Source organism: Neopelma chrysocephalum, unplaced genomic scaffold, assembly GCF_003984885.1.
Source record: "Neopelma chrysocephalum unplaced genomic scaffold, ASM398488v2 Primary Assembly neopelma1_103b, whole genome shotgun sequence".
NCBI lineage: Eukaryota > Metazoa > Chordata > Aves > Passeriformes > Pipridae > Neopelma > Neopelma chrysocephalum.
The window spans coordinates 1,889,061-1,909,298 of NW_020897767.1; the positions used below are offsets into that span (position 1 = coordinate 1,889,061).

The 20,238-nt window shown below is 40.5% G+C and overlaps 1 protein-coding gene across 2 annotated transcripts in view; it reads right to left on the bottom strand.

The window, feature by feature from the left end:
• Nucleotides 1–20,238, bottom strand: part of LYPD6B (LY6/PLAUR domain containing 6B) — a 48,026-nt gene that overhangs the window by 6,698 nt on the left and 21,090 nt on the right. For both annotated transcript variants that reach the window (XM_027695929.1, XM_027695928.1), the window contains exon 2: nucleotides 973–1,066. The gene's annotated coding sequence lies outside the window, so the exon portion shown is untranslated. The remainder of the gene's footprint in view (nucleotides 1–972; nucleotides 1,067–20,238) is intronic.

The following is a 20,238-nucleotide window of genomic DNA, read 5'->3' on the forward strand; positions in this document are numbered from 1 at the left end:
AAAATTCAAGTTCACGTTATTCTTTTCCATCTGTTTGCCCTTCCAACCGATGTCAACCCCAAAGATTCCTTGAAAGGTCTCCTAAAAATCGACGTGAAAACTGAAAACTCTTTTAGATCCTGCTTGAAACTGGAATATAATATTATTAAAGAGAGCAAAAAAGCGGGGAAATGTCGTTTTTAACACCACCAGCCTCGAGCCCAAACCAATTCCTTATCTGAGACAGATCAATGTAAGACTGTTGATTTCAGATAAGCTCCACAATCTAATTCTGAGTGTAAATTAGATTTATTTAAAGTGCATCCCAAGGAAATGCTGAGGAAAAACCTGGGGATGGCACACAAGTGTTGGAGAAGCAAAGGGGGGAAAGTTCAGAGGGAGGAGATAAAATGACACAAAAATACATTTATTTGCTCCCCCCGGGCCCTCTGCTAAGGCTTTATGGAGGAGGAGAATTAAGCACTGAACATTTTGGTGGGTTTGGTGTTTAGATGTCCACACACACCCAGGGGTTTGTGGCAAACTGCAGCGACACCAAGGCCTGGTTGGGAGATAAAAAAAAGCAGGATCAGCCTCGCTCCACCCATGCAAATTCCCAGCAGGACAAACAAGCTGGAGTGGAGGCTCCAGCCAAACCAGAGGTGTTGCTTTGGGATGCCAAGGGCATTGGGATGCCAAGGGCATTCCCTCCAAACCCTCCCAACACACCCTGCCCAGGCCCGGGCACCGAACTGAAAAAGTCACCACGGCAGTGAAGACACAGAATTTCCCACTTTTTCCTATATTTTTTGGTTTGGTTTGGTTTTTTTCTTTTCCAACTGAGATGGTTTCGCCAACAAATCGAACACCAGAAAGTTCAGTTTTATGAACTGAGTATTTAATTGTAATTTTAATCATGAATTTTGCCATCCTACTGAAGATCTGCTTATTAAATCCTGGCTTTATGACTATACTGAGGAAGCCTCAGCTCACCTCTACTCCCAGTGCACCTCCAACAGTATTTTCTGTAGGATGTCCAGATTTCTTCTTACTACAGCCCAGAATCTAAAGCATTAAGTAGAAGAACCTGTGGAAAACAAACAGGAAACCAATTATTATAATTCTGCTTGGAAGAAACTAATTAGCTGAAACACTCTATGTCCTTATTGATATTGAAAACTAAGATAAAAATTTGGTTTTTATAACAAAATATCCTGAGAAGCACCTGAACTACACGGTTTGGATCTGATTTTTGAGGGCTGTGCTGCTGCAGAAATAAAAATCCCTCCTCCCTGTGACACCCCAAGGCCACAAAAGACAAAAAAAAAGGCAAAAAAGTGAAGGAATGAGGCTGCTCAGCCCTTCCATGAGAATGAGTTTACTTCTGTTCCCAGGGAAAAATCATTATCCAAGCAATGAATAATGGGCAGGACCAAACCACTCCAGGTGAAATAAATATTCCACACTCCACAGATATCCAAGCTTTCCACACAAGCTGTGCCCAAAATAGAAGCACTAATCAGGAGCGAGGGAACCTGGAAGAGCACAAGACAACCCTCAGCCTCCTAATTAGAGGTTCCTAATGAACCTAATGAAGCAAACAGGTCCCCTCAAATGTGTGGAGTTAAAAATACAACTCCAGCACGAGGAGGTAGCAATTTTCAGAGCCACACATTCCTGATCCTAATTATCCTGTGTCCCTGGACCATCAGGGATCCAGTTTTCCTGACTCCTTGGTGCACAGAGGCTGCTTGAGTGATGTTGGCAACAACATGAGGAGAATCTTTTTGGGGGGCCAAAGTCCTTCTTCATGGATTCCTTGCAAAATAACTCTGTTTCTCATGGAATCATAGAATGCTTGGGTTGGAAGGGACATTAAAGCTCATCTTGTTCCACCCCCTTCCACTAGGCCAGGCTGCTCCAAGCCCCATCCAACCTGGCCTTGGAGACACTTCAGCCCTTTGAATATCTCATTTATAAATTAGCAACCCAGTTTTAATCAAATATCGAGAGTTTAATCAAATTTCAGGCAGCTCGACAGCATTTAATGATTTCAATTTTCCCCTGCATTTGGAACTGAATTATTCCAGGGGCAGAACATTTGCAAAACTTATCCTGGATTTTCTGCAGCTCCTGCTGGGTTGAGGAAACTTTCCCTTTATGGGGAGGCTGGTGTGTAACTGGATCTGAAGCACCTGGATGGCAAATAAAAGGCACAATTACACCTGTGCCAGTTTTCTACAAATCCAGGCTCTCTCCTGCCCCTCTCCCCGGGGTTCCTATCGCTTTCCCAGGACAGGCCGATGCCAAATGGAAAAATTCAGAGAACATAAACACAAAAAAGCCACTCTTTGGCTGGTGTGAGGCACAGTAAATCGACCTCAGGATTTGATGTAGTCAAAGGTGTCCTTGTTTGCCAACCAGGCCAATAAATAATGGATGTTGTTTGACGTGGGCTTGGTTACACAGCTGCACCGGGAGCCCTTCTCAAATAAAAAAAGGAAAATATTGGCCAAAAAATGGCTTTCATATCTTATCTGGAATCTTTAAAAATGCTTGTTTTCTTCAGAGTGTCTCATCTCTGCTGTGCTTTCATATAATATTATCAGGCAGCGTGAGTAAATGTTTCATTAGGGCCAATTAGGAGCCCTCATTAACGAAGGGAAAAACTGTCACAACGTGGAAGATTAACTTATATAAACAAGAGGGAACACGGAGCTCCAGCTTTCCTGGAGGGAGGGAAAACAACCCAAGAGGGAAGGGCTGCTCATATAAAAAAAAAAACAACCAAGAATAAGGAACATCTCAAGAAAACAACCAGGCACACAATGGCTGAACTAATTAATATATTCCAGGAGGTTTTAAGGTTCATCTTACAGAAAAGTAGGAAGCTTGATTTCTGATTTTAATAAAATTCAAGCCTGTCTACATTGTTTTTCCTGGCAGCTCCTGCTGGAGGATTAGCAGATGGAACATGGAGATACGGGATGCAAATGAAACTTCCTGCTGTCATTTAGTAAAAGCAATTTTCAGGTGCTATTAGATAATTGCAAATGCTCCTGCTAAGCCTGTTAAATACCACTTCAGGACATAAGAGTTGGGGAATACACAGGCACAAAGGTATGTGTGTTCAGGGCTGAAGAAGTTTAAACCCAACACCTGACATCATCAGGTGTTCCCTGCAACAAAGCAGAGAGGCCAAAAAATGAAAATTGGATTTATCTGAAAAGGGCAAAACCCAGCTCCTTGGTTCCCCCATTTCTTAGGGAAAAACTGCCATTCTCACATTTTCCTCTAAATTCGATATATAAGGCATCATCTACCCCGCTCCAAAATGAAGAAATGGGTGGAAAAAATATTAAAAAACCCTTTGGGAAACAGGCATTTAAAAAATCTAAACATTTAAAATAAAAAAGGGGTGGAAAAGTAAATATTTTGAAGGATTAAAAAAACAAACAACCAAAATATTATTGCAGATCTGCAAATTAAAACTATTTTTTATACAAGGTTTACCTTTTCTCACCCACCAAGTTGAAGTCTCTGCTTTTTGACTTTTTGCCTGTTATCACAAGCAGAGAATAACAGAGGAAAACATATTTTACTCTACGCTGACAGAATCAAATTGAACTTATCAACATTATTTTTAAACACATTCCTTTATGTTCACCCACAGCACCCTTAACAAATGCCTGGGATGAAATTTGGGGCTTAATTACAAGAAATTATGGAGTTCTTTATCTGAGATCTTAGAGAAGTAAAGCACAAACAGAGCTGGGAATGACAACATCCTTTAGCTCCGGGGATAATGTTGGCACGGGGAGGTGTGATGGGAATGACTGGGAGACATGGAGGTGTCTGACTACACAATCCACCCAACTGCTGTGATTCTGAAATGAAAATAATGTCTGATTAACAAAATAATGTCTGATTAACATGATAAACCCGAGAAGTACCACTGAAGTGAGGTATTTGCAAGGAGAAAACATGTGATGAAAGCTGCATTACATCACATTCCTCTTATAGCCCAAATTGATGTTCACTTAAAATTCAGAATCCCTGATCATCTGTAGAAAATAAATTTGTCCCATTTCAAAATCAGTTGCATTCCCAGCTAAATTTCAATTTTTTTCCAGCTAAATCTCCTATTCTCTTCTGGAAATATTTCATTTCCTCAAAGAACTGCCCTTTGGTAAAGCTATGGATGAGCAAAAGCTTTTACACCTGAGCTTGGAACAGCTTCTCTGCATCACATGCAACTGGTTTAAATCTCTCTCTCTCACCTGTGCCAGACTGGAAATAGGAACTTAATATTACTCTAGGAAAAAAAAAAAAGGGATTACAGGAATAAGCAGTAGTTTTTCTTTTCTTGAGCACTTCCGTACAAAGCAGTTTTTAGAAAATTGAATTTAAAGAACATACTGAATGTAGGAGAGAAAAATCTGATTTTCAGTATTTTTCTTCTACAATTTCAGCCTCGGACCACAATCAATAAAAGACTTCTTTAATCCTTCCAAGGTGCTCAACTAAACCTCTGGTTTTAGTTGGAACCTTCTCCCAGGTCACAAAAGGTTTGGTGTCGTGTCTGTGCCGATACAAACCCGCTTTTGGAGCTGAAAGAAGAGGGGGAAAAGGTAAAACACCTCTGTCTAGTTTTATTGTAAGAGTCCAAAGAAAATGCCCTTCAACCTCCTCTACCAGGAACTGCACTGAACTCACAGGCACAATATTTTCTACAGCAACAATACAACACCAGAGCGATTATTTTGCCTTTATTTTCCCAAGAATAAGAAAATGGCCAAGAATCACAGAATGGTGGAATTTTTTAGGTTGGAAAAGGCCTCCAATATCACCGAGTGCAGCACCCCAAGGCCTTCCTGCCACCAGTTTATGCCAGTTTAAGACAATAATTGCACCATAACTGGAAAAGAAACCCCACACAGAGTCAGGTTGATATTGGCAGGGTTTGATGTGTGAGATTTATGACGTTGATACCATCTTTGCCTCGTGTTTACACCAGTTTGGTGTTCCTGGGCAATCCTTGGAATCCTCTCAGCTCCTGGAATGCACCAGGAATGACTGTGAGAGCTTCTGGGAAGACACCAGCAATTCCCAGTGCTGCTATTCCATGCCCAGGGAACTGCAACAGTGAACTCCTGCTGTTGAATCAATTAAGTCTGAAAATCAGGTGTGAAGAACAGTGAGTTTAAATATCGAACTCACTTAAAACCAGCTTTTATCCAGAAGTACCTCAACTCATTTCAGGTGGTAGGAGGTTCCATTTCTAAGAAATATAAGTATCTGAATTGAACTCCTAATTGAAAATGTAAATTTAACAGCAGATCATATATATATGTGTGTGTGTGTGTGTGTGTGTGTGTGTGTGTTTATACATATAACATTTTTATCTATATATAAATATAGATTTATTTATAAGTATAAATTAAATAAACATAAGTATATTATATTTATAAATAAATATAAATATATTTATATCTAGATATATTTTTATATATTTATAATATATTTATATATTTATATCTAGATATATTTTTATATATTTATAATATAAATAAATAGAAATATATTTACATCTAGATATATTTTTATATATTTATAATATAAATATATATTTATAATATCAATTTATATATTTATAATATAAATAAATAGAAATATATTTATTTATTACCCATAATAAATAGGTAACTTTTGCAAATTACAATTTATAATGTAATAATAAATATATAAATATATTAAAATATTAATAAATAAATAATAAAGGATAATAAATATAAAATTAAAATAATAAAAATTAATAAATATTATAAATTAATATAAATATATTTATTACCTGTAATAAATAGGTAACTTTTGCAAGTTACATTTTCATGCCCCACGTGACATTTATGTTCATTAAAAGCACTAATCACACGGGTGACATCCACTCTTACATTTATCCTGGATATTTCCATACTGGCTTTTCCCTACAGTACAATCCCCTTTTTTTTGTTTGTTTTTTTTTATATGGTTTTATTATAAATTGTAGCTTAACACCAGTGGAGAAGAGCTGATGAAAATCCCCTTCCCAGCTCAAGGTGTTCTATTGGCAGCACTCTGCTTTCTATTACCCCTTCCAGCTGAACTTTTCACTCCCAAATTTGCCAGCAAAGGGGGAGCTGAGCTGAGCTGATCATCAGAGAGGCATTTTTTGATAATGTCCTCTAGGAAAAAAAATGCACCTGACAGAATCTATCTCCACGTGTATTTGATGGCATTACCCTCCTCGGGAAAGGCTTGTTTGGGAAACAAAAGTTTGGGAAACGTGAACCCTGGAAAATCAAGATGAAAGGGGCGAGGACAACCGGCTTTATTTTCCTGAGAGGACTCACAGAGTCTGATTGGATTCCTCTCGTGGTTACAGGCACAAAAAGGCTTCAGAGGGACTTGTTGGGTTGGAAATGCTTTAAATGAGCCACTCTCAGCAAACTGCTGACCCATCCAACCTCAGCCAGGGGAAGGTGGCTTTTCCTTCCCATCAACACCCTAATCCAGACAGCTGAAAGCAGCAGAAAGCAGCAGAAAGCACATTCCGGTTTTTCCTGGCTCGGGACCGTTCCCCACAAGCTGCCTTTGGCACAGTTTGGTGTTTGAACAGCCTCTGGTTGCATTGTGAGAGACAAGAGATTTGCCCTCGTTTGGAAGGGAGGGACAATACAAACATAACAAGCTCCTTTCACGGGTCCACAAAAGCTCTGTTGACATCTATGGCATAACTTCAGCTCCAAACCCAAACTCTGCACACGCTGTTTTTCTTCCTCTGAAGCTCAAATTTCTGAACTAGAAGCACATAATTTCCACATCCACGGGCACAAATTGGCATTAAACATTCATAATGGAATATAAGGATATTTAATTCAAATTATTTGGGTGGAAAAAATTAGCTTTGTACAGTTTCTCTCACTGCCCTTCACCATAAACATCCGTGGTCTAGGACAGGAATCAAAACCCTATGGAAAGCAGCTGGAAGAAAATCACATTTCGAGGTCCCTTCTAACTCAGGCCACTCTCTGATTCTATGATTTTATGATCCTATGATTTTATGGTTCTATGATTCTATGATTCTATTATTCTATGATTTTAGGATTCTATGATTCTATTATTCTATGGTTTTAGGATTCTGTGATTTTAGGATTCTATGATTTTTCAGTTCATAGCATTTGCTAAAGATTGAGCTCTGAATATTACTAAGAAAACATTCCCAGGATTCAGAAAGAAGAAAAAAATCCATAATATTTGCTATTTTCACCACTGTCCAGGACAAATGGCATTTCATAGCATTTTTTCCCTAATGGTTTTTTACTAAAATGTCATTCTCAGCTTAGTAGCACACGGAATATTGGAAGGAAACAGGTAAAAGTCGATTGCAGGAAAAAAAATCCCATCCTGACCCTTGTTTTATTCCCTCCAAAGGGACAGGGACACCTCTTCTCCTCAACTTTTCCTGCCTCAAAAGCCTCATGACTGTGGTGAGTTTCCAGGTCTTTGTCCCAAAGAAAGCAACCACAGAAGATCTTGGTTTGGTCCAGAACAAATATTCCCTTCCCCTGACACACATTTCCCACTTTTATTTCCTTATCTCTTCAATATGATGTTAAATTTGTCTTCCTTGCTAGAAGGAGACAAATTTTTATATATATATATATAAAATATATAAATAAATATATAAAAATATATAAACATACATATATATATATAATTAAAGTGCCAGGATGATTCTGTTCAGCACCATCCCTGTTCTTCCATCATATTTTCCGAGCACATTAAGGTTATTTACACTTCAAATAGTCTTTCCCACCTTCACACCTCTGAAGAAATCACCTCTAGCTCCTGGGTATTCCTGGCTGATACTTCTCAAAGCCTAATATCCACAAAACCCATCAGTCCACTCAATGGAATAATAAAACAAAACATAGGAAATAATTTGAATTAAAAGCCAGTTTTCATTCAATTAGAAGAGCAATAAAAATAAAGTCTCTTTGGGCAATTATCTGCCCCAAAGACACTGATATATTCTTAATTAAGCTGGCAGAGTGGTACCAAGCACGAGTAAGAAATGCCCTGGATGGGGAGATTTATTCACTGTACAGATTGCCTGGTTTAATTTGACAAATTAAAGGTGCCAAATTTTCTGTCTCCTCAATTTCCTGCTCACAAATCCAGAGGAGTGCTAAACAGAAAATCATCACAAGCAGAAAAAAAAAATTAAAACTCCTAAGAAATTAAAACTCCTAAAAAAATTAAAACTAAAAATTCAAACCAATAAATGCCTGACAATTTAAAAACATAAAAGTATTGTATTCTAGGAGTGAAAGCCCATCTCAGCTTGGGAAATGCCATCACTTGCTTTGCAGAATTTCTTCCAAGATTTTTGAGCTGTGAGTGGACAAAGCTCAAACCCAAGAGGCAAATGCTCAACCTGCCTTTTTTTTTTTTTAAAATAATTTATTTTAAATTGATTGGAAATTTCTGATCCACATCACCTGACAACTCCCCCTTTTTCCCAAAGGGATGCAGGGTTGGGTGTCTGCTCTAACTCCCTGTGACTATTGATGCTCTTTACCTGCTAAAACACGTCCAAACCACCGAGCAAACCCTGCAATATTTGCACAGTGCATTTCCAAACAGGTGCCCAGCTCACCAGAAAAGCTGAATAAATAACTTATTGTAGGAGTTTCTCTTTATTGTGCTTTTCCTACCCTGCAGGCCAATTCCAGGGACTCTCAGAGGCCACTGGAGCAAAATATCCATGTAAATGAACACGGATGAAAACTCGCTTTACTGCTGTTCCCCTCCAAATAAAAAGTGATTCACTGGGGGAAAAGAAGAAATCTTATTCCTTTTGTGCATGGGGGGCTCAAATTCTAACTCTTCACAATCAAAGGCACCACTTGCTTTTTTCAGGAGGTTGCTCAGAGCCTCCCAGAAACCCTTTGTACAACCCTGGGTGGATTTTAGGCTGCTGGGTCGTTGCTAAATTAGGGCCTGGAGAAACTGGAGAGACATGAGGAAAAAAAATCAGCTGTAAGAAAAGAAAACAAACCAGTAATAGTGGAAAGAAAAACCCTAAATGTTACTAATAAAAACCCCTCAAACACTAGTAAAGGAAAAAAACCCAAACCAACAAATACTAGTAAGAAAATAAACACTGTTATAAAAAATCATGGAATTAGGAAAAGTCATAGAATTATGAAAAATCATAGAGTTATGAAAAATCATAGAGTTATTTAAAAATCATAGAATTATGAAAAATCATAGAATTATGACAAGTCATAGAATTATGAAAAATCATAGAGTTATAAAAAAATCATAGAATTACGAAAAATCATGGAATTATGAAAAATCATGGAATTATGGAACCAGAATTGCCTGGATTGGAAGGGACTCTAAAAATCATCTAGTTCCAACCTCCTGCCATGGGCAAGGACACCTTTCACTAGATGCTGTTTATTTTTATTATTTTTTTTTATCCTGCACCTTATAATGGAACCAAAACATTTTGAAACTCAGCCCTTCAATCCCAACTTCCAGCCTGGAGCAAAATTTTCTGCCTGAGCTACAGGATTAAACCCCCCAAACAGGGAAAAGTTCAAAAAGAACATCCCTTCAGGCTGTTAATTGTTATTGCACTGGAAAGGAGATTTTTAGCAAAGTCTTCACTGTGTGGTGACAGAGAAGGGAAAAGAGAAATGTTGCCCCAATAAACCTTACTGAGACCATTAAATAAAAAAAAAAATAAATTAAATAAAAAAAATATGGACAGGAGGGTCAGGACAAGTTTAATTAGTGAAGAATTTACACAGTGAGCAGAATCAGCAAATTTTAGAGCTTTGAGTGTAAGCTGAAGAATTCTGCAGAACAAGGGGGAAACTCTCCCTTCCACAATGCCAGGCAAATATATAGGAAGCAATAAACTTTATGACAGGAAAAAAGGAGTTCAGCAGCCTTTGGAAAGGAGAGAACTTTTCTTGCTGCAATTCTGTGCTCTCACTCACCCCCCCATGAATGGGCTTTGGTGACTGAAAACCAGCAGCAGGGAAGGGAAAACCAGGGACAACATTCCTGAACAGTTCTCAGGTGATGTTTAATCACTTGGGTTATCAGGATAAAGGGATGCTGCACCAGCAAAAACCCCCTCAGTGTTTTTGGGAAGGATCTTTAAACATTTCCAGGGAAATATTGCAATACCTGCAAAGAAGTGGATGGAGCAGCTGAAGGGAACAGCTTAGAATAAAATTGTGCATCTGGTTCTGATGGAACAGAATTTCCACTTTTAAAATACTGTTTAATCAGGTTATATTGATACATGCAGCTATTTGTGCTATGAAAGTATCAGAAGGTAACTAAAAATAAACCAGTACCTGGTATTTGGTTGTGCTGCAGGTATAAATCTGTAACTTAGCTATGGGACCTTCACAAAAATTAAATAGACCATTTGATCATAACAGCTGATCAGGGTTCATAAAGGGCACTTGTGTTTGTTTAACAAAATAAATCAGGAGTTGAGATAAACCATTGAGTAGAAAGATGCTGAGAGAGGTAAGAAAAACATTCTAGAGAAGACCATGTCAGCAGAAGAAAGAAAGATTAAAAGCTAAGTTCTTTAATGTAGACCAAGAAAGAGTGCACTGCAAAAAGGTTATTTTCCTCTGGCTCTGTGTCTCTCCATCACCTCCTGAAATCCTTGGTTGTTTAAGCAATTAAAGAAACCAGGTACATACCAAGTAAATAAAGTATGATGACCTTTTTAATGCAGAACAAGATTAAAGGTAAGGTACAACAACAAACCCCAAATTATTCAGAACGTATTTAAATGCTGAATGACCCTCAAACCCTCCCTGCTGCAGGTCCAGCCTGATCTGCTGATGCACAAAAGGGTGCAAGAAAGCAGCTCAGATGCCCGAGAGCACTCTGCAAATTCCCAGTTATTATCCCTGTGTCACTTCCTGCACTTCCCACCCTGGTGTGAAAAACCCCTTTGATGTTCCACAGCTTTCAGCTCATCACCCTCCAATTCCACCACCAGAAACTCATGTGTCTGAGCCTGACCTTTAATTGGAACTATTTATTTATTTGGGACCTTGAAGAGCAGATTCCAGGTTTGAAACACAGCCAGGTGATTTCAAGGATGGAGTTAGGAAAACACTTGGAACAGAGCTAACTGTGCATGGGGATCTCAACCCACAGGCTTGGGACAGATCTTCTCTAGGCAGGTCTCTGTTTTCTCCTATAAATCATGGAATCCCAGGATGGTTTGGATTGGAAAGGGCCTTAAAGCCCATCTTTTTCCAAGCCCTTCCATATGCAGGGACACCTTCCACCAGACCAGATTGTTCCAACCAGGCCCTGGACGCTCACAGGGATGGGGCAGCCAGAGCTTCTCTGGGCAAAAAAAAGACCATCACATTGCTGCTGTTCTCATCACAGCTCCAAGGCAGTGGCAACACACTCTCATGGCCCACTCATCCAAATCACATGTTTCTGCCATGTTTTATGCAAAGAAAAATTGCAATTACCGAAATCCTACCATGAAAACACAGCTGTGATTAACCCACAGCGAGCAAATCACCAATTCCACATCCATCCTCCAGTTCTCCCTATCAAAACTTCTAAGACAAAACCTATTTGGGGGATCTTCAGCTCCTCAGACCTAGAACACAGTCCTTAAAAGGAAAAATCCAGTTAAAACACCCATTATTCCAAACTCAAAACGCAGTCAGCCAACTGCGTCCCCACGACAAGTAATTATGGGAAAAGAAGAGCATGAGGTAAAAAAGAAGAAGGAGAAAATATGAGACACTGTTTTTTCCACACAGGATAAAGTATGAATCTGGGAGGAAAAAAAATTAATACACATTTTGCTTTTTGTAGCAATCTAAGTATTTTTGGACTCCTACAACCCTCGAACACGGTGAGGAGGTGCCAAAACAGGGGCAGAATTCCTCCAGCTCTTTATCGGGAGCTGTGCAAACACCATAAAGTGCTGCAGGAAGATAAAAGTTCTCCATCTGCTGAGGGTTGCTACTGTTACCCAAAAATGGGGTCAAAAAGTTAACCCACCCAGCTTCTGCATGAGGTTTTTACAGCTTAAACCCTCAGGAATAAAGTCTGTGGGGAGAGAAAAAACACTCAGCACGTAGGAGGCAGGCAGAGACAAAAGGATTAGGCATGGAAAGGGCTGGTCCAGCTGAACCAAGAACACATCACTCAAACCAATCTGAGTGATCAATAACTAGAGACAAGAAAATTAATTAGCTGTCATACAACCCTCTACAGAAATTATTGCACAGATGAAAGATCACAGGTAATTAGCATTAGTTTCAAAAGTTATTCATAACAAGGTTTAAGTTCCCTCCAAGAAGTCAACTGACTGGGATTTTAGAGCATATCAAGCAAGGAAAAATGGCCATATTATTACCAGCCTAAGACTTGGAAGGGTCTAATGTCCCACTCCTCTGCAAACATCTAAGGCAAGTCACCAGCCTTCTCATTTTTCCATCATAAAAAGAATAATTGGATACTTTAAATTTATTTAATCCATGACAGACTGGGAGGCATTTGTTGGCAGCCATAAATGTTGTGTTCCTATAGATATGGATCCAATTTTACACTTAATGGTCTTCAAGGAAGCGAGTTTGTTGAAAAACACAGTCAAACCCTAAACACCATTTTAAAATCTAATATACAATTCAGTGTGATTGCTCCTATTCCCTAAAGAACAGAAACAGGCAGGATTTAACCAATCAGTGCTGGCAGATATTGCACTGAAGGAGAAAGGAATGCCTTGTCCATGGTTTAACCAGGGAAAAATTAAGTTCCACAGGAGCTTCCTACAGAATAAAAGCTTGATGATCACAGGGACCCATATTTATAAACCAACATGCACTTCACTCCAGTTGGGGATGAGTTTACAGTTAGAAAAGAGATTAGCACTGATGTAGAGCTGGGCTAAAGGCAGGATCAGCCTCCTTCTCCATTTTTATGGCCATTCTGAACAGACAATTTTAAAAAATAAGTGGCATCTCCAGCCCCTTCCCTCAGCTGCAGCACCCCAAGATGGAACAACTCTGGTGTGATCATCTCAAGGTCCTTATTTGATAAATTCCTCTAAGCTGCCCAAAATCTCTGGCACTGGAAGCTCTCCAGAAAAACCAGGAGAACTGTGACAGACATGCCAGACAGTTGGCCTCCCTTCAAAGGCTGGGGAGGGCAGGGTGGGGAAAAAAAAAAAGGGTGGAGTGAAAAAATAAAATAATAATCCCGACTTAATTATAAATAGAGCTTAAGAATCCCATCCACGTGAAAGTTCTCCTGCTTTGCATCACAGCTCCCTCCCGGGCTCAGAAAGCTGCCTTGGACAGAAAACACTTGGCCTGATCCTCTGGTGAGTGGTAACACACGTGAAGAGGGTGAGGGAATGTTCCTCTTTAACAAAACTGCTGGAATTATTGGTTATTTTGCTCCAGGTTGGAGGTTACAGCCAGGACCAACACAGGGCCTCCACAGCTGGGTGATGGAGGTGTGACTGTGCTCTCCCCATGCCCAAAAACTTCTTTCCTCCCCTCCTTACTTGATTTTGGGGTCATCCATCTCTTCCCCATATTCTTCCTGCTCTCCTGTTGCTACTGTCAGGTCCAAGTGTTTTACCCACTGGTAAAGAAGAAGGAGCAACAATCAGGGATGGGAGGGAGAGAAAACACAAGGTGACACTCCAGGGAGTGTAAAATCCTGGCAGAAATGTCTCCCAACTGCTCCAAGATATCCCTCCACTTGCCAAACAAAAAGCTCTCAGACTTCCTTGCAAATAGAGCAGTCCTCTGGTGTTGCCTGTTTTCTTTGTGTCAGCTGCCAAGAAATCAAATTTAACTGCTGACATCTCAGCAGAACAAGGAAATAATAATAATAATAAAAATAATAATAATAATAATAACTGTAACCTTTAAGAAATTTATTAATAATAACTGTAACCTCTGTACCAAACACAGAGTTCAAGGTGCTTTACAAAGCTGTATTTAGTGTAAAAAAATACATAAAACGAGTCCTTGAAACGTCAACTGCTACTTCAACGTGGAGAATTATTACAAATAACACTAATAAGGTACTAAGCCAACCAGTGACTGTGATATAACTTTAAATGAACCCAAAAGAAAACTTTATTAGATAGTTTTGATTGAATTGAAAGCAACTGCTACTTGAGTGAAGACACAGTGACCTTAAAGGAGTTGAGTTTGGATGCTTCTGAATCACAAATGCCAAGTGTGACAACTGAAGCTCTCCACAACTCACAGACTGGGTAAGAAAAAGATCACAAGCCTTGGAAAGTCTTTCCTGCACTTCTCCACCCTCCTTTCAACACTTGTCACCGGAGAGGCACTTCACCAACATCAACAACACATCTCCTGAGGTGATAAGGGATGGCAAAACCCTCTGAAACAGCTCCCTGACACCTACAGAGGCCGCAGAAGCTCTTGAGGATTCGAAATACTTAATTACAGTTTGCTGGGAGGGTGGGGAGGCCCTGGCACAGGTTGTCCCCATCCCTGGAAATGTCCAAGGCCAGGTTGGACGGGGCTTGGAGCAACCTGGGATAGTGGAAGGTGTCCCTTACATTCCCTTTAAGGCCCAAATCTATTGTTTTTAAATCCCTTAAACTATCACAACAGTAAAGGTAGTTTCATTTATGAAATAAATAGGAATAATAGGAACATTATTCTCACTTTTTTGAGCCAATGTGGATTTAACTCCTCCGACAACACACCGGTTTCAACAGCTAGAAATTTCTTCTTCCCAGCTGCTGTTGAATATCAAATGTTGTGAGGGTTTCTGAAAAGTTCCTTTTTTTTTAGAAACACATACCTTTCATTCTGAAAAGATATAAAGTATAAAAGCTGCTGTACCTCATCAGTCATTGCTTATTCAGGCTCGACACATACTCTAAAAATCAAAATCCACGTGCTTGTGCCTCATAATCCCCTTACTTACAGAAGTCTGGCTGTGGGCAGAGATCTCCAAATGTGGTGTTTTGCTTGTAAAAATGCTGAACAGAAGTTTCAGGGCTTCAGCTATTATGAAAATGTCACAGCTGCTAAAAACCAACACTCTGTGCTGTGGATCTTTTACAACTCTGTTATTTTCTCCCTTTATGTTGCTGACAGGGTTTTTTTTTTATCCCATCTCAAGTCTAAAAATCCCTTAGATGTTCTCTACATTCCTGCAAACGTAGTCACACTTCTCTGTTTGGGGTTTTGGGTTTTTTTTAACTGTGTGTATTAATCAATACTAAATGGTTCCAGTTTTGCACATTCTAACAAATCAAAATATAAACCCAAAAAAATTATTTAATGTGAGGGTGGTGATACCCTGGCACAGGTTGTGGCTGCCCCTGGATCTCTGGAAGTGTCCAAGGCCAGGTTGGAGCAACCTGGGCTGGTGGGAGGTGTCCCTGCCCATGGCAGGGGGTGGCACTGGGTGATCCTTAATGTCCCTTCCAATAAAAACCATTCTGAGACCCTATGAAGAAGACAGAAAGAAAAAAAAAAATCAAATTCTCTGTCCTTACACCACATTATTAACATCATTTGTGCAGTGCAGGGATGAAAAAAAAGAAACTTTTCTCCCAGGAAATGCAAGAACCAAATTGCTATCCACGGATTGCTAAAATTTATGGAATGAATTTTTGCCTGAGAAATGTCTGGATGGAGAATTATCCAGGGCTCCCCACACTTGCAGAATTTAAGCACTGGTAGAGCCACTCAGCATCCCCAAGTTCCTTAGGATGGGTGCCAGGGCCAGGATGGCAGCTGGGAGGATGAGAAGTGGGAAAAGGCTTTGGAACACAACATTCAGCAGCATTTATTCATATATTTATTCATACTCTTTAAATTAGTGCAAGCAGCAGCCACCCCCAGTCCCCCAATTTCATCTCACCTCCAGCTTGCCCCCCATGTGTGGCCACACCAGGAACCACAGGAACTGCTCCAGGTGAAAATAACCCCCCCAAAAAAAGCAGCTTTCCAGCACAGGAACTGCTCCAGGTGAAAATAACCCTCAAAAAAAAAAAAAGTGTCTCTTTCAGCCACTTTCCTTTCCCTGGCTGGGTTCACTCCCCAGCTGTATAAATGCCTATGCAAACACAGCCCAGGAATGAGCAGGAACAGACAAACCTGGGTGCTGGTTTGTGTTGTCACAAAGCTCCCTGTGAACTTCACCCCTCCAGCGAGTCTGTCTTAAAATAAACTCTGGCCTTTCCCCCGGCGCCCTGAGCCGGTTCCTGGGGAGCTGGTTCACATTCCTCACGTGCTTTGGTAATGGATCAATAAACCCTCAGCAGCTTTACCTGTGTTTAGAAACCGAGGTGATACAAAAAGCGAGACACAGACGAATGCAAATTGCACCCAGTGCAAAAGCCTGCGGGGTTCTGGCAGCAGATTTATGGCAGGGGGTGTGACCTGGCCCAAAAAAACAGCTTTGGGAGGCTCAGGATGGTGGGTTTGACCTGATTATGCTGTAGATATTGTTGGTGAGGGTGGTTATAGTCCTGAGTCCACGTGCAGGCAAGCACAGAGGTTGTTGGTGTGGGTGAAGTTACACCTCTGCTCTGGAGCCAGGCTGGGAGAGCTGGGGGGGTTCACCTGGAGAAGAGAAGGATCCAGGGAGACCTGAGAGCCCCTTCCAGGGCCTAAAGGGGCTCCAGGAGAGCTGGAGAGGGACTGGGGACAAGGCATGGAGGGACAGGACACAGGGAATGGCTTCCCACTGCCAGAGGGCAGGGAGAGATGGGATATTGGGAAGGAATTCCTGGCTGGGAGGGTGGGGAGGCCCTGGCACAAGTTGCCCAGAGAAGCTGTGACTGCCCCTGGATCCCTGGAAGTGTCCAAGGCCAGGTTGGACGGGGCTTGGAGCAACCTGGGCTGGTGGAAGGTGTCCCTGCCCGTGGCAGGAGGTGGGACTGGATGAACTTTAAGGTCCCTTCCAACCCAAACCACTCTAGGTTTCCATTTACCCATAAAAAAAAAAAGAAAGGTAGAAACAAGTGAAAAATAGAGCAGAGAAATTTGACTGCCATTTTAATAATAATTCAGTAACTCAAAGATTTGGAAGAGCAACCAGTGCAAAAAGACACAGAACCCTAAGAGGAGAGGTGCTGCCTCAGAAGAAAGTAGTTGAGGAAGAACAAGTGTCCTTCTTACACTGCAAGGAGTAAGAAATTAAGGGAGTCTGACATTACCAACCTCCCTAACAAACACCATCACATCACTGAGCCCCACACAGCGACTATTTTAATGTGTAATGAGAAAAATCCCTTCACTGAAAGGGTGGTCAGGCACTGGAAGGGGAGGTTTGGAGTCCCCATCCCTGGAGGAGTCCAAGGAAGGCCTGGATGTGGCACTCAGTGCTCTGGGCTGGGGGACAAGGGGGGCATCGGGCACAGGGGAGACTCTGTGACCTTGGAGGGCTTTTCCAACCTTAATTATTCTGTGATTCTATAACTTAGAACCATCCTGCTTTAACTTATTTCTTGTGGGATGAGCCAGAAGCAAAAGGAGCAGGAAGCTGCAGGTATGACCCTGCATTCTGGTCTTCAAGCACAACAAAATACACCCAAATAAAAGTCACCCAGAGGTCTGGTGGCTGCACAGCTGAACCCATGTGGGTGCTGGGCCATCACCTCCCATTTTCACAAGAAAGGAATGTGTAGAGAATTAATGAATTAATAAATAATCAGTCACGGATTAACGAGCTGATTCAACACCCAAGACCTGAAGGAGCCTCGTGCCCTCCTTGGCACTGACCCCACTTTGGGCACACCAAGCAACCTGATTTTGGCAGAGGAACCACATGAACCATGTCAAAATATTCTGGTCCCGGTCCAGCCCAGACCTGAAGGCAAAAAATTGGGAACACAAAGCATAAAATGGAGGAAAAGAACTGAACCACAACAGTTAATTTGGGCTTGGCTGCCTTGAAATTAGAAAAGATTTACTGAGCAATTCCCAGCTGGTGGATGGGCCATAAATTTGTAATAAATCTGCACTAAAGACACCAAACATATTTCCTGGTCTAGGTGACTAATTGGAACACTACATTATCATCTCCAGCTGCTTTTGCCTCCTTTGTTCTGCTGTATTAATTAACATGGACAGAGTAAGTAGGGACATGCTCTCAGTCTGGTGCTCTCTTTGGAAGGGGAAATATCACTCAAATATTTCCTCTTGCACCACAAACTGTTTTGAAGTGGTTTTAATTTGACAGAAGAGGCATTTGCTAACTCGTGCTCCAATGCTTGTTACTAAGTGTGTCACCTAAGGACTCCTGATTAGTCTTGCACCGTTTGGGAAAAAAAAAAATAAAAAGGAGAATTTGCACAGAAGTTACTAAAAAGTTAATAATTAAATCACCTTACTGAGGCTGAAATGAAAGCTGAGGAGAAAGTAAAGAACTAAACCCCAGAAAATCACGGGAGAAGGTGGGGAAAAAAATAAATTAAAATCATATTTTTGCTCTATAATAAAAAAAAATAGGCAGAGCATTAAAGGAGTTTAAAATGGTTCAACTCCTGATCATTGAAAGTAACAGGAAAATTTCCCATCAATCAGGATTTAACTTCAGAAAAAGAATCCTGTGGAAAAAAGTTTCTTTTCCAACCTAAATGATTCTATGTAAGTTTGTCTCAATGCAGAAGGTAAGACTAAGTCATTCTGAGCACTCCTTTTCTTATTCTTACATTAAAAACAGTATTTTCACCTTCATTTTTTATGTTACTCAACAAAGAGCATGGGAGAAGTATTTCTACAGTAGAGAAGGCTGCAAGTCACCATCAAAAGGTGATTTAAAGTAGAAAGGTAACTCTAAATAGAGATAAAATTATGGAGAGAATTTTCACAATTAGCTTAAAAACCTTCAAATATCCAAGAACGCAACAAACTTATTATATTGCAAAAAACCTGAAGTGGGAACAAACAAGAAAAGAACAAAACTGAAACAGTTTTCCACGAACCAGATCATCTGGGCAAGGAAATACAGTTGAAATTCCTTTTTTGGGGGATGTCAGAGCTTTTCCATAAATCTGGAGCCCGAAGAAAAGTGAGACAAGATGCTCTGGACCACAAAAAAATGCTGCATTTACCTACCAGGACCTCTTAAATTGGATTCTCCAAGTGCAGCCTGGGCTCTCCACACATGAATCCTCCCCTCCTGCATCCCAGCACTGCTTTATGGAGAGGGATTAAGGCAGGTGATGTGACCAAGGAAGGTTTTTATCACTCCAGATTAATTTTCTTTGCTCAGTGGTCATTAATCATGATATCCCTGGAAGGAGGTAATAGTTCAAATATTTTTCTAAACGGGCTGAAAGTTTGCTTGGTTGCATTTTTATCTCCTGTAATCCCCTCCTATCCCCTTTTAATCAAAAGACTTGTAAAGTTTTACAGCAAAATAAAGCAATTTCTAGGACTTTTAACATGATGCTTCTTATAGGAAACTAATAATAATTTAGGGTGGGCTTTTAAAAAATCAAATCATAGAATGGTTTGGGTTGGGAGGGAATTTAAAGTTTATCTAGTTCCAACTCCCCCTCCCATGGGCAGGGACACCTTCCACTGGACCAGGTTGCTCCAAGCCCCAAATTAACACTTGAAAGCCCTTTCTGCTGCATTTTATAATTGACAAAACAAATGTTACACTTAAAACACCCACTGAATATATACCCAGTGTGTTCTATCACCCCAGAGAGGCCAAGTGGAAAGCACAGATGCCTAATTCACTTCCAGCCTTGGAAACCACTTGTAACAGCGAGAGCAAACTTTTAAAGCTGATGAAATACCTGATTTCTAACATCAGAACAGTCTGGGCAGTCAGGCAGAAATCTTACAAATTGCCATTTGAAAGAGTATCACAAGCAGACACTCCCACCATTGCCTGAGGAGCACTTCAGGGAGTGATTGCATCAAGGCTTTTCCCAGCCCTCAGCAGCCTGGTTTAAAATGAATTTTATATTTATTTTACTTTATTTCTATTTATTTCTTTAGCCCTGATGGTTTCCCTGAGCTCCCCAAACAGCCCCACTGCCTTTTTTTAGCTGCAGTGCCCGTTTGATGCCCTTCCCAAGCTTTTCCAAGGGGAAAGGGGAAGGAAGGGAAAAGGAAAGGAGAAAGGAGAAAGGAGAAGGAAAGGAGAAGGAAAGGAGAAGGAAAGGAGAAGGAA